Raw genomic sequence first — 16,133 nt, 5'->3', positions numbered from 1 at the left:
TTTTTGATCCATCCTGTTTTACTGATACACAATAAAATATATATTTATAATGAAAGGCTAAATGAAGAAAACAACCTCTGTATTTAAATGTCTAGGTAGTGCTCTTTATAGAGGCAGTTTTTGTGACTGGGGACATGGAAGCCATCTCTCACTTTCATAGAATCATAGAATTGTAGAGTTGGAAAAAGGACCCTGAGGGTCATCTAGTCCAACCCCAACTTTTTAAGAGAAAATGCTCTTGCTCAGGCAAGAGATCTCAGCTCCATGGTTCCAAGGGCACTGCCACTTCTGCTGACTATGGAGGAAGGTTTATGAATAAGCAAAGTAGCACAGAGTAAAGAAAATCTGATGTGTTTTCAGAATTATTGTATTTTTTGCTCTATAAGACTCACTTTTTCCCTCCTAAAAAGTAAGGGGAAATGTGTGTGCGTCTTATGGAGCAAATGCAGGCTGCGCAGCTATCACAGAAGCCAGAACAGCAAGAGGGATTGCCGCTTTCACTGCGCAGTGATCCCTCTTGCTGTTCTGGCTTCTGAGATTCAGAATATTTTTTTTCTTGTTTTCCTCCTCCAAAAGCTAGGTGCGTCTTGTGGCCTGGTGCGTCTTATAGAGCGACAAAAACGGTATATAGCAAAGAAATGTGAACTGCTATCAGACAACAATCATGCAAATTGGCCCCTAGATGGGGCTCCTGAGCTTTGAAAAGGGGCACTTCACACTCAAAACCAAAAACATCAGCCCGCATTTCTGCTGACCCTATTTAGAGTGTTGGCTTTGTAGTTTATACAGTTTACATTCTACATAAATCCAGCTGCTCCATGTTTATTATTTCCTCAGCCAAATTGGCATTTTCAAGGTGTGAGTATTCTGCCAGCTAATTTGCAATCTGTTTAACTAAAATCTGTATTAAAAATCAAGAACATCCAGTCTAATATAGCGAACGACATATGCTGGAAGGTTTATTAACATTGTAGGGGAAGAATTCTGGGTAATTCTAGTAAGTGTGCGCTTCAATTTCCGCCTGGTGACAGAAATAGTATCCCAATTCATTTTCCACTGGGGGGGGGGCAGGGGGAGAGAACCAAAATGTTTTCACAATAACTTCTGCAGTGCCCCTTAAACTTTCAGTGTAAGGAATCATAGAATCATAGAGTTGGAAAAGACCACAAGGGCCATCGAGTCCAACCCCCTGCCAAGCAGGAAACACCATCAGAGCACTCCTGACATATGGTTGTCAAGCCTCTGCTTAAAGACCTCCAAAGAAGGAGACTCCACCACACTCCTTGGCAGCAAATTCCACTGTCGAACAGCTCTTACTGTCAGGAAGTTCTTCCTAATGTTTAGGTGGAATCTTCTTTCTTGTAGTTTGGATCCATTGCTCCGTGTCCACTTCTCTGGAGCAGCAGAAAACAACCTTTCTCCCTCCTCTATGTGACATCCTTTTATATATTTGAACATGGCTATCATATCACCCCTTAACCTCCTCTTCTCCAGGCTAAACATGCCCAGCTCCCTTAGCCGTTCCTCATAAGGCATCATTTCCAGGCCTTTGACCATTTTGGTTGCCCTCCTCTGGACACGTTCCAGTTTGTCAGTGTCCTTCTTGAACTGTGGTGCCCAGAAGAGAGATGAGGAATTGCTTTTTTCAAAAATTCCAGAGCAGCCAAAAGAGAAAGAAAATATTTATTTTCTCTTTTTTTGCAGAAAGAAAAAATAATTTTAAAACTGCAGAATGATCACCACACTTAGCATTTATACATTATCAAAGAACAGAAGAGTTGGAAGGGACCATGAGGGTCATAGTTTAACCGCCTGCAATACAGGAGTCTTTTCCCCAACCTGGGGCTCAAACTCTGAGATTAAGTGTCTCATGCTCTACTGACGGAGCCACCTCTTGCTTCTGGAAAGTAGTCCTTGTGCAACCTCAAGCCCTTAAACTCCACCTCCCACAGCTAGTTGGCTGGGGGGGCTGGGTGCCCACCAGGCTAGAGAGTCACAGACCCTCCAAATGTCCCTGTTTTCTAGTCCCAGATTTACAGAAGCCATCCCAGTTTCTGATTTGACCCTGGAATGTCCCACTTTTCCTTAGGAGGTTCCTATGGTGCTAAGAATCCACATCTACACCACCTTGTTCGTTGCCCATTTTCATTGGAGAAAAAGAATCCCCCCCCCAAAAAAAAAGAAAAATAAAGGAGAGTGTGAAGCAGGACCAGTGAGGGGGATGGTCTGGGAAAGTTTGTTTGGGTTGGAGAGATTTCTGAGGGGCAGAGAGAGAGAGGCTGGGTGTCAGGAAATGGTCTGAAGCTGAGGACTGGGGAACGCAGCATATCTCTTCTTTCTCATATCCAAAAATGCAAGAAGGACTTTTGCACTCTCCATAAGCTCGGCTCTGCCCTCGCCGGTCCTGGAAAGATCCTTTTTAAAAGTCCCATATGCTCAGAGACTTTGCGCCTGTTCATTGGGGGATATAGGAAGCCCAGAGCACTTGTTCTTTAGATGCCCCTTTTATGAAGAGGCATGTAGTGAGACCATTGATCTCCTGCTGGTGAGGCTTGCTGACCTCCCAGAAAATCAAAAATTTGACCTTTTCCTGTTAGGTAAAGATCATAAGACGACCCGGATGGTCGCCAGATTCTGTGTAAAGATCTGTAAGCGCAGACCATCCCCCAGCCCAAACTAGTTCGTTAAGAAAATCCCCCAACCCGGTTCCATGGGTGACTCTGGGTCATTTCTCTGCTGTAGCTTATCTTAAAGCTTTAAGTGTCTATATGCTTATTGCATTTATAAATTTTAAATTTATTGCTGTACATTGTTTTAAATGTTTGTTTTTCTTCTGGGATTGTACCCTCAAGTGTGTTTTATAAGCTAGTCACCGACCGCAATAAATTATCTATCATCTATCTATCTATCTATCTGTCTATCTATCTATCTATACATTGGAAGCTGCCCAGAGTGGCTGGAGCAGTCAGATGAGTGTTGTTGTTGTTGTTGTTAAATAGGATGTCCCTATTTTCATTGGAGAAATGTTGGACAGTATGGAGTTACAGCCTCCTATAGTGGGGTCAGGGCAGTGGTGGCCCCATTGCTCACTTCCTCTTCCTCTTCCTCCTTTTACTGCTGCTGCTGCATTACACAGCTGTCTGCTCCTGAAATTATTTATGGATTCCCCTTCCCTGCCCAGAAAAAAACAAAACCTTTTCCCTAATTCCAGCAGCTGTTTTGGCACCATCTGAGAGTTAATACAGTTTGATCAAAACATTTTGGTTTTCCAGACCGAGTTGAAACACATTCTCGTTGCACTTGGCTGAAAATATATTTTTTCCCCTCTTGTGACTAAACTCCCAAAACAAAATGCAAAGTCTGGTCATGCCATCATGGGTATGAATTGCTGGCACCTAGTAAAATGTTCTTGAGTCACAAAAGTTTGTGTGAGTAATCTTGTCTGCTTTTCAAAGGACTCGGTAGATCTTTACAATCTGTCAGTTTACATATCAGACTTGGGAAGAAAAATAGCAGATTCTAATAAGGCGGCTTACTGAAAGAATTTATCAGGGTTTTGATGGAGTGGAATACCTGGAGGCTGGCTAGTGACATTTGCATTTGACAGATGATTAAAAACAAGCCCTTGCCATTTGTGTTCTCAGGTGGAGAGTCAGACACTGTATGAACTCCAAACCTGTATTTGTTAAGGAAATATGACACACAGAGATGGATTATTTTGCAGAGGGTTGGGCAACAACAGGGAAAGTGTTTAAGAGACTTCTTGAAACAAAATGTCTCTCCTCCTCTTATCATTGTGCCATTGGCAATGCCTGTATTCTAACAACTACTGCACAGCTTTAGTATGGAACCATTTCTGATTTAAAACAGCATTGGTGGCATAAGTTTCTATTTATTTGTTTTTATGTGTATGAGATTCTTTTCTAGCTAACTTGCCACTAAAAAGGATTTTAATTTCCCGACATGCAAAAAAGAAGAAGAGAGAATTCTATCTCACAGATGCCAGGAAGATGGCACAAAATTTTGCCCTAGTGGTTCGTTAACAATACAAACTCCAGTGATCGGTAAGAAAGAAGAAACTAAACCCTTGCCAAACACGTTTTGGACTAAATTGTGTTGGGCGTATTGTGAAAATAAAGAACTTATCCTTTTTCTTGGCATCTCTTTTTTTGCATGTCACTCTTCGATGCTTCCTGCGTTGGCATATTTCATTTTAAGCTCCTGGCAGCCCACTGTTGTTATGAAGAGGTGAGTGCCCACTGTTGCCAGACTTTACTAACCAGATGCCCTCTAGATATTGTTGGAATTGAAGGAAATAAGGAAGGCAGCTGCATCTATCATGTATATTATGTCTCTCAAGGTACTCTTTGAACTAAATAAAAAACACAGGTGCATATGCCAATACCAGGTTTTATTTCTGTGGTCGCTTCCAGATGGCATCTTCATGAGCATTTGTTCTCATTTGTTTTCAGGGAAGTCGGACAATGTGAAGCAAAGTTTGCTCTGCAATTTTCAAGGGGTTGTGTGTGTGTGTGTGTGGTGTGTGTGTCTTTTTCTGTATTGCAAAAAGTCTGATTTGGGAAGGACTGGATTTGTTGCATAAGACTTAATGTTATATAAAATCAATATAACTTTTGTTTTGTTTTAAAAGAAATAAATTGTGACTGAAATGGTTGGTTTGATGTGAATGAACTTTGGACTACGAGGTTTTCTCTGTTTTTGTATTATATGATTACCCCGCCCCCCGTCTTTCCCCACCTCTGGCAATATATATGGTACATCCTTTTGCTTTTCCTTGTCACCTACGGTTGACAAGCAACTCGTAAGTCTAATAACATTAATTGCACAACCTGAATCTGTCAGCATGTAACTCAATCCCATACCGAAATAGTGACAGCATGGAAGTGTGCTTAATGAAAAGCAGTGGCCAAGTTAACAGATGCTAAAAATGTTGTCATCCAGGATACTGGACCTGGATACATTTTCCCAGTACAGTAGTACCTCGGGTTAAGTACTTAATTCATTCTGGAGGTCCATACTTAACCTGAAACTGTTCTTAACCTGAAGCACCACTTTAGCTAATGGGGTCTCCTGCTGCTGCCGCGCCGCCGGAGCACAATTTCTGTTCTCATCCTGAAGCAAAGTTCTTAACCTGAAGCACTATATCTGGGTTAGCGGAGTCTGTAACCTGAAGCGTATGTAACCTGAAGCATATGTAACCTGAGATACCACTGTACTATTTTTCTAGAAAAAGAGGTGCCAGAACTCACCATAAATGACCCCCTTCTTCTCTTATTATAATGGCAATGGTGCCCATCTGAAAGGGTGCCAGAAAGCGTGTTCTCCTTCATGGAGAGCACGTGTTGCGGTGGGGTCTGCTGAGCCACCCCTCTGTTACCAGGCAGGGTCTCTAAAGATGGCCTGGGGCAGTGATTGGTTCACTGGGTTGCTGGGGTAAAAGTTATGTTGCAATTTTGGTGGGAGGGGTAAAATGTTTAAATACTCTGCACGCAGCCTGGAGCTTTCTCTTTGCTGCGTGCAACGGATCACCTGGAGCACTTGGACCGTCAGTTCCAGTAAATTCCGGCTGGAAAAAAAAATCCCTGCATTTCCCCCATTGGCCTCAATCCTTTTGGGGGCTCTGTCATAGCCGCACCTTGTAGAAACAGAAAGAGAGAGTGAGGCAGGCACTGACCACAGAGAGGCCAGCCGAGGCCTTAGAATGGAGAAGTTACAAACAAGCAGAAAATTGTAATATCTCTGACTCTGCCCAGGGCCAAGTGAAACACTTAATTTCCAAACGATTTCTTAAGCACATGGTCCAATTGTAATCAATATTCTGGATATTTGACATCAAAAACTACAGCAGAGGTTTATTTATTTCTTAAAAGAAGCATTTATAGGGCAATTCAGCCTCCGGCAGCCTCAAGAAAACACTTGCAAGTTTCTGCCAATGGCTTTGAACAAAACGAAACGAAATTACTTTTGCATATGCTACCATTTCAGTCAAATCTGCACTCCATTCCCTTGTTCTAGATACTATTGCATCCCTCCAAAATCTGGAAGATATTCAGAGTAAGAATATTCTTTTTAAAGCAGCAGCAACATGTGCCCTGTAATCCCATTCATTCCAGTGCTGAGTGCAACGCAACAGATGAAAGGTTAATAAACTCTGGTGATAGCAAACGAGCAACATATGGAGGTGGGAAATCTTGAGGGTGCCGCTGCAAGGAGAGATGCTTGAGGAATTCAATATTTGCAGATTCTGACACTGACTAACCTGATCCATACCTCTCTGACCAATGAGCAGAAGATGATGTCATTATCTTTCATTTAAAACTACTTTTATTAAGGCTTGAAAAACAAACAAAGGAAAAACAATATACAGGTTAAAAAAGGTAAAGGGACCCCTGACCATTAGGTCCAGTTGTGGCCGACTCTGGGGTTGCGGTGCTCATCACGCTTTATTGGCCAAGGGAGCCGGCGTTCAGCTTCCGGGTCATGTGGCCAGCATGACTAAACCGCTTCTGGCGAACCAGAGTAGTGCACGGAAACACCGTTTACCTTCCCACTGGAGTGGTACCTATTTATCTACTTGCACTTTGATATGCTTTCGAACTGCTAGGTTGGCAGGAGCAGGGACCGAGCAATGGGAGCTCACCCCGTTGCGGGGATTCAAACCTCCGGCCTTCTGACTGGCAGGTCCTAGGCTCTGTGGTTTAACCCACAGTGCCACCCGCGTCCCATCAATATACAGGAGTCAACATCAAATATCAACAGAAAAGGAGAAGAAGAAAAATAAAGATGAAAGAAGAAAAGAAAAGGGGTGTGGCGACAACGTGTAGCATGACAAGATTCTCAACAGCCAGATAAGCACATTTGGCCCGTCAGCCCCACAGAGATATGTGATATTGCAGTTTGCATAGACAACAGCACCACGCAAAATTTAATTTCAGACCTTAACTGCATGTGCTTGCTACAATTTAGTGAGTGGGCTGGTTCACTGGTACAAATCCCAGGTCTGAAGATCCTAGGGCCTAGTTACACTGGAGGAATGTCCAGCAATCCCATCTGAGACTTCATTGCACCATGTTCTAGAAATGAAGAAACAATTTCAAAACACTGAAGTAAGTTGAACGGCCAAATCGTATAATCACCATGTGGGTGCAGCCTTTGTGGTCTGTAATCTGAAACCTCCACAAATGTAGTCTGAAACCATCAGGGGGAGCTCATAGCACACATAAAACACATATTCGAGCAACCTAAATTCAAGCAACCTAAATTGTCTGGAACAGAGAGAAGGCAAGAGAGTGGGAGAGAGAGACCCCTTCCAATGTCGGTCGGAGGCCCTGGTTCACATATCAGAAATGGACACAATATAGCTTCTCACCATATCTTACTTAACATTGGACTTAACTCTCAAAATTGGAGATCTTGGAACATAAGGAATGCAGTGTTGTTATGCAGCAGGCATTACAAAGGAAGCTCTTTGAAGTGAGCGTGAGGGAAAAGAGTCTGGAGATTGGTCCATCATCTTTCAATGTGTTTTGATGGGATTATGTGATAGGATCCAATCTGATAGGGCACAAATGCTCTGTTTACTTCTAATGCCTAAGTTCTTCCAACTAGTTACCAGATATTCTTGTTTTCCTCACGCTCACTTCAAAAACTTCACATAAAATACTTTTTCTTGCCATTGGGGACACCTCATCCATGTTATGTCCCATGATCTAGGACTGAGAATAATCTGCTTTCTTTTGTCTAATTCCCAGCTTGTTGGTGGGTATTAGGGTGTGTGGTAGCAAACAACTAGGATGAATGGGAAGTTCCCATAAGGGATGACAAATCTGTTCAATATTAGTTCCTCACAGTTTCTCTTTTTTTCCATACTTGGAGATCAGTTCTTCACTTTTCTCCATCAGTTTCTGACCTTTTAGATATATATAAAAATATATTCACAAAAATAGTCAGTATTTTAGTACACATTTCTACTAATATACACATTTTTGTAAGCGTTTTTTACATGCAAACATTTCTGCATGCAATTTCTCCTAAAATAATGAATACTGGGATGTTATTTCTGCCCAAATGTTGAGGAGAAATTATATAGTGATTAATATGGAGAACTGCAAAGATTTAATTGGATGGGACTCTTACTCTCAGGTTTGTGGGTTCAAGCCCCATATTGGACAAAAGATTCCTGCATTTCAAGGGCTTGGACTAGATGACCCATGTGGTCCCTTCCGATTCTACAATTCTTTGATTCTATTCCTTTCACTTTTTGTATTTTTTTACCTTTTGTTTATTATTATGTTTGGCATGTAAAACTATATCTTAACTGGGGTTTTTTTAAAAAAAATATTGTGTTACTTTATATATATTTTTGGTGGCCAATATGACCACGATGGTTGAAACAACTACAATACACATAAAAACAGTATATTATTTTCACAATGTATGCATTTTTATCCTAATATACACATTTCCCCCCCACTGGAAAACTCTACTGCATAATTTAAAGGATGGTTGCAGAAATTTGAAGGATGGGTGTATTTTACCTTGTGTCTTGTTTTGAGAAATGTGCTTTAGGCAAGTTCACATGAAAATTTGAATTTCCCCCCCAATTATAGTTCCCATGAACCGTAGCTTTCATGTCCCATTAGCTAAAGTTGGGTTTCAGCTGCTGGTTTTATATACCTATCTATCTATTTATCTCTCTATCTATCTATCTATCTATCTATCTATCTATCTATCTATCTAATCTGTTTCACTCACTCTTACTGACAAACTCACAGGTTATATGAGAAGTTCTAATGATTCACTTCAAGGTATGAGTAAGAATCCCATCAATGAATCACATGCAAGCATAGATGCAAGCTTCCCTCCAAGTCAGTGGTTCTCAACCTGTGGGTCCCCAGATGTTGTTGGACTACAACTCCTATGATCCCTGAGCTAATCCATGTCCTTTAAGCAGACTTGCAGCAAGCCAGCATCACTTGCACAGGTCAGATGAGGGGGGCAGCCATTAACAGAAGAGGGATCCTGTCCAAAACTCATTTGAGACATGCATCCTGTTTACAAAAGGCACCAGACAGAAAATTCTATGAAGCCCATAGGTGGGAGATGAAAGCAACAGCCCACTCAATGTCTTGCCTCCCAGAAATCTGTATTCAGATGTATGCTGCCCAGGACTTTTGTCGTTCCACTTAGCTACCATGGTTCATAGATGTTAGACCCACCCTCCATGAATATGCCTAATCTTCTGATTATCTCCTGCCTGGACTACTGCAATGCGCTCTATGTGGGTCTACTTTTGTTTTTGTTTTTTTTAACTGATTTTACAAATATGAATTTATAACCATAGCAAATACACATCCCTGTAAAGAGATTACTCTGAATCTCAAGACTACCCCCCCAACCCCTCCATGGGTCCTATTGTCAACATTATTTCATAATCTATATGTTATGTCTATCCATATTGTCCGTAGTATTTGCTACATTACAAGTGAGATTAAAATCCTGCTAATGTTTTCATCTGCTTACAGTGGTCTCCTAAATAAATTATAAACTTTCCCCATTCTTTCTTGAATTTCTTGTCTTCGTGGTCTCTGAGCTTTCCATCTGGTATGCAGGCTGAGACCCTACTTGCCTTCAGACTGTCTCCCCAGAGTGGTGCATGCTCTAGTTATCTCCTGCTTGGACAACTGCAATGTGCTCTATGTGGAGCTACCTCTGAAGATGACTCAGAAACTACAGCTAATCCAGAATGCAGCAGCAAGTTTGGTGACTGGGAGCAGCTGTTGGGACCATATAACACCGGTCCTAAAAGAACTACATTGGCTCCCAGGACATTTCTGAGCACAATTCAAAGGGTTGGTGCTGACCTTTAAAGCCGTAGATGGCTTTGGCTCTGTATACTTGGAGGAGCGTCTCCACCCATGTCCTTCAGGCCAAATATTGAGATCCAGCACTGAGGGTCTTCTGGTGGTTCCCTCATTGTGAGAAGAGAGGTTATAGGGAACCAGACAGAGGGTCTTCTCGGTAGTCGTGCCCACCCTGTGGAATGCCCTCCCATCTGATGTCAACCCGATAAACAGCTATGTGATTTTTAAAAGACATCTGAAGGGAAGTTTTTAGTGTTTGATGTTGTGTTGTGTTTTTACTATTTTTTGGCTGGGGCAACCCAGTCAGATGGGTGGCATATAAATAAATTCTCCTCCTCCTTCTTCAACCAGTGTCTGTCACCATATACTATTTCAATGAGTCCCACACAAGGGCATTTGGCATTCTCAGGCAGGTGCCAGCGCCCTAACATCCCAGCAGGGCCCACAGCTATGTCTAGCTCTAGACCTCAGCTTTGTGAACCACCTGCCATTTGACTTACTCCCAATGTCCCCCACGTAGACTGTGAAAAAGGAAAGTCAGCTGTAGCCAAGATGATCTTCTCCAGCTCCCATTGTCCCTGACCACCATCTGGGATGGGTGAAAGTAGCAATCATGCAACATCTGGAAGGCAACATGTTGACCACCCCAGTGTATGTCCTCCTTTCCAGATAATGCAGTGTGTTTGCTGAACTGCTCAAATATTAACTTATTTAAAATAATTATCATGTATCATTCTGCTAACAGCCAAGTATACTCTGCAAACATTCAGTGCTTACTCAGTCAGCTGAAGTGCTTCCTGAGAAAAAGTCGATAACCTTTATTTGTAATGGCAACCTTTATTTTTGCTCATGAGTCATATCAGAATTGAGTGGGAAATAGATCCCAGCATTTATCTGTAGGCACCTAATGACATACATGACCCGGTAAACTTACAGAATGTCCTTATTTAACTTGGAAGCTCCATTTCTATCAGTTCTCTTATTGGCATTTCTGATGAACAACTGAACAATCAGATTTGAGGAATAACGACAACAGTCCAGCATCCTGTTTTCACAGTGGTCAGGCAGATGCCTCAGGAAAACATGCAAACAGGACTTCAAACTAGAAGCAATCTCCCCTCCTGAAATTCCCACTAACTGATATTCAGAGGCATATGTTGTTGTTGTTTAGTCATTTATTCGTGTCCGATTCTTCGTGACCCCATGGACCAGAGAACGCCAGGCACTCATGTCTTTCACTGCCTCCCACAGCTTGGTCAAACTCATGTTCGTAGCTTCGAGGACACTGTCCAGCCATCTCGTCCTCTGTCGTCCCCTTCTCCTTGTGCCCTCCATCTTTCCCAGCATCAGGGTCTTTTCCAGGGAGTCTTCTCTTCTCATGAGGTGGCCAAAGTATTGGAGCCTCAGCTTCAGGATCTGTCCTTCCAGTGAGCACTCAGGGCTGATTTCTTTAAGAATGGATAGGTTTGATCTTCTTGCAGTCCATGGGACTCTCAAGAGTCTCCTCCAGCACCATAATTCAAAAGCATCAATTCTTAGGCGATAAGCCTTCTTAATTGTCCAGCTCTCACTTCCATACATCACTACTGGGAAAACCATAGCTTTAACTATATGGACCTTTGTTGGCAAGGTGATATCTCACAGGCATATAGCCTATGCCAGTGGCAGTAGACCATAGCCAGAATGCTCACCCCCCTTTTTGAGGGGGTACGTGGCAGTACACCATGTTGCCACCTCTTTTCGCCTCCTCGTTCACTACAACTTCCCCACCCCAAGAGGGTTTTGGCATCACCTACCAAAGCGGGTTTACCACAAAGTGGTGGGGCTAGAGCAGCCAACACTTCCTTTTCCTTCTTTCCTTGATGTGTGGGCTGCTCTAGCCATGCCACTTTGTAGTAGAGGAGGACTGGAATATTCCACACAACTGGGATATAAAATATTATAACCTTAGAAAAACTATCTTAATTATGTCAACATGTTCTACCGCTTTTTTGGGGGGTGATGCAGGGCATGACAATAATTGCCTCTTCTTTTCATTCCTGCAAAGTTCTAGTCTCATGCGGATGCAACAAAAGGTTTAAGAACTAGTTTGTCTCTCTAAGTGATGATCTGATTAGACAAAGCTAATGGAACACTGGAGATTAGGGAGAGGCAGGGAGATTTGGATAATAATCACAAAGCAATTTGACGACAATGGGTGGAAATGAAATGAAAGGGAAAGAACAACAGAAAGATTTCTATCAGGTTTCTTCTCACATTACTGGAACATTTAGGAAAATGTTGAATGTGCCATGGTGAGTTTATATCAATTAGAATCGGCTCAGCACCCACCATGCTACAGCACATTTTTGTTTTTTGTTTTCCTATATCAAGTGATATTATTTGCATCCTTTGCAAAGCTTCCATACTGTAATTTCTTCCTCCCTCAGAGTCAGAGTCTCTTTCTCCCAGCCTCCATCTAAAGCAGAGTCAAGGTTGGTACCCCCACTTGGAATTTCTGCTTCACAGATCAGGACCACAATTTATGATAAATCCCAAATCTAACAGTAGCACAGATTTTGATTCTTGAGACTATATCACTTTATAATGCAACTGGGAATTGCATGATTGAATGCTGCCCTTGTCAAAAGTTATTTGCCCATGGAAAATACCATATTAGGGAGAGGAGTTCTAGCCTGGTGCCCCTGCATGGAGGTTTTTCTTGCGGGGGGCAGGGCAGGGGCATAATGGATTGCATGATCCCTACTTGCATGCTGAAAAAGTATCTCAGGAAGGTTTTACCATGACTCCTGAAAAACTGTAGCTCTTACTTGAGCTTAACTTCCAAAAAATAATAATATCAGATCTCTACGACTAAGGGAAATTGGAAATTTGTTAAGAGATAAAATGCTATTATTTAGGGAGAATTGATTCATTATTTTAAAGCACTGGAAGAGCAACAATGCTAAATGTTGGGAATAAAAGAGTGACAAGTGGTCTTCCATTACAGTGTACAGATTTTGACTTCACATTAGCTTATCAGTTATCAGCAATCAAACAGCTAGTTGATCCTCCAATGCCCTAATTCCTATGCAGAAAAGGGTGCAAATCTTGCATCCAGTACTCATGAGTAATAGTGCCACTGTATTCTGCTCTGGTCAGACCTCACCTGGAGTACTGTGTCCAGTTCTGGGCACCACAGTTCAAGAAGGACACTGACAAACTGGAACGTGTCCAGAGGAGGGCAACCAAAATGGTCAAAGGCCTGGAAACGATGCCTTATGAGGAACGGCTAAGGGAGCTGGGCATGTTTAGCCTGGAGAAGAGGAGGTTAAGGGGTGATATGATAGCCATGTTCAAATATATAAAAGGATGTCACATAGAGGAGGGAGAAAGGTTGTTTTCTGCTGCTCCAGAGACAATGGTTCCAAACTACAAGAAAGAAGATTCCACCTAAACATTCGGAAGAACTTCCTGACAGTAAGAGCTGTTTGACAGTGGAATTTGCTGCCAAGGAGTGTGGTGGAGTCTCCTTCTTTGGAGGTCTTTAAGCAGAGGCTTGACAACCATATGTCAGGAGTGCTCTGATGGTGTTTCCTGCTTGGCAGGGGGTTGGACTCGATGGCCCTTGTGGTCTCTTCCAACTCTATGATTCTATGATTCTATGATTCTATGAGTTGTAATGTGTTTGCTCAACTCTCACCCCCAACCACATACAAAAATCCTAATAAAATAATGGACCCTGGGGGTGTGCAACTGTACCCTGGATTAGCTGCCTACTGTTTAACAACAATAAATGACACATACTCTCTTTTTAAAATTTAACTTCTTATCGACTTTTTGAACAATCAAGTCCTCTTTTCTTGCTGGTCAACCATTATTCATGTGTACATAAAACAAAGTTGGTACATTGGGAGTGGGGAGTAGGATGGATGGCAGTCAGGTAAACTAGGTCAACAACCATGTCATTGGGCTAGATTCAGGTTTTCTTCATAGTTAGTTTCAGCCTAAAATTGAATGGATCCATCTCTGATCCTTGTAAGTTTCACACATATTCATTCACAAGTCTGTTGCACCTTATTTCCACACTGATGTATGAACTTAAGAAGCCTTGCATGGAAACGGAAGATTAATGTATATAAATATGTATTGTGAAATCCACTTTCACACAACTCATTTTTTAGACCAACCAAAATGTCGCAAAAGAATTGGCAGGTTTTTGAGTTCTCCAGGTTGGATGGTGTTTTTAAAAAGAACGCAAGGGAGGGAGGACAACTTTGGGGGCTGGTGTTAATTCCACCTATGTCTACATTCAGTAGTCTTAAGCTTGAGTTTGGGAGGAGGTAGCAGACATTCAAATGAGAGCTCTTCAGGTGCTATGCAGGTATCAAGTTGCACTTCAAGGAGGAAAAGAATATATTAGGAGATTTCGCCATCTCTAGAATACAACAATAAGCTGTTACTCATGTTTAAGTATGTATAATATATCCAGTGCTTCTCCCCCCCCCCCCCATAGACTCGGGGGAGTCTCCTTGCCAGCCAGAGGCTTGTTGAGCAACTAAGCAAAGCCCTCCCCATCTGTCCTCTGGCTGATGTGAGCTGGAGCAGCAATGAGACTTGCTCAGCTGAGGTGTGGAGAGACTTCTGAACCCCAACTGAACAGCTTAACAAGCCCCCTCTCCAGCACTGCCCCAGCTCATGCTTGCTCAGCTGAAGTGTGGCTTTCACACACGTCAGTTGTGAGCCAGAAGGCTGAAGAGCCTTGGCAAAGCCCTGCTGCAACTCCATCTTGTGTGGAGACCCTCTCCGGAGACCATAGATGATGTCCACTTTGGGCTGTGGGGAGGGTCTCGTTGTGAGCTTAGGCTGGTCAGGTCTCTTCCAACACTTCCAGGGCCCACCTGAGAGGTGCTGGAATGCTGCTCTGATGCTTTCCAGCAGAAAAAAAAAATGAAAAAAGTTTGTGATCAATGCAATTATTAGGGGTTCCCTTCCACACAAGAAAAGAGAGCCCCTTTCCCCCCTGAAATGACTGCAGCAACCTGGTCCTCTTGATCAAGCCTGTTCTATAATAGAGCATGATTCTTGAAAGATCTCACTGACACATTGCCCTCTGCCTCAAAAGGCTTGCCCTTTTCAGCACTTTAGCTGAGAAATACAATGGCACGTGTTGTTAAGCGGCCGTCAATTCAACACAACACCATGCTGCTTTTAATTATCCCTTGCAACAGCTGTGAAACACACACTGAAATCCTGTGACATATGTGGTGTGGTACATTGCATGTGTTTATTTTTTAGCTTACAACTTGCTTGATATTTCAACCCGTTAACCTCCTGATTTCTCTCTAGAATAGGGAATGAGGAACCTATGGCCCTCCAAATGTTGCTGGAGTCAACATGGGTTATGATCAGGCATAGTAAGTTGAAGTCCAAACAGATGTGGAGGTCCATTCACCATCCCTGCTTTCCAAACACCCACATTAAAAGTATAGGTTTTCGACAATACACACTAAAATATTATCCCACTGCTCCATCCATAACTGTGACTTGTAAATGTCACAGTTTGGACCCCCCAAACGACCCAACATGACCCCCTTTTGGACCTACCAATGTCCAAGCTCCAAACTCTCCCTTCCCGCACATAGTCCATTGTGTGTTTATGAGTAGCATGGGCCTGGGACATTTTCAATGTCAAATTCCATAGCTCCTACATCAAGATTTAGACCATAAAATCATGGAATTTTGGGGCTTGGATGACCCTCAAGGTTCTTTTGCCTTTTAGGCAAGGCCTGAAACCTATTCATCCATACAATCCAGATTTTATCAGTGCATCACCAGAGAGCACAAGTAATTCAACTAGCAACGATTCCCATCAGCACAAGGATTTTCTGTTGTGCAATGGGACTTCCTCTACTCTCATGCTTGTTTGTTTGTTTCTTTGACGTCTGACAGCCCTCTGCTTGGTTCCCTGTAACCTTACTTCTCACAGTGAGGGAACCACCAGAGGGCCCTTGGAGCTAGACCTCAGTGTCTGGGCTGAGCGATGGTGTGGAGATGCTCCTGCTAAATTGGAACCAAGTTTGATAGGCCTTTCTGCAGATTGACGTTTGTTCCAATTCATCAGTAAACAGCAGGGTTTTTTTCTCTTGCAAAAGTGGTAGTACAAAAGGGGGGAGCACTCAGACCTGTGCAAGCAGAAAACCTCCAAGACCCATGATTTATAGGGCAAGCTGAAGTGTAGGTGAGTCCTTTGTAAGCCTTCTTGAGTGT

Source organism: Podarcis cretensis, assembly GCF_951804945.1.
Source record: "Podarcis cretensis genome assembly, chromosome: 17".
Classification (NCBI taxonomy): domain Eukaryota; kingdom Metazoa; phylum Chordata; class Lepidosauria; order Squamata; family Lacertidae; genus Podarcis; species Podarcis cretensis.
Note: the sequence above shows the minus strand (reverse complement) of the source record.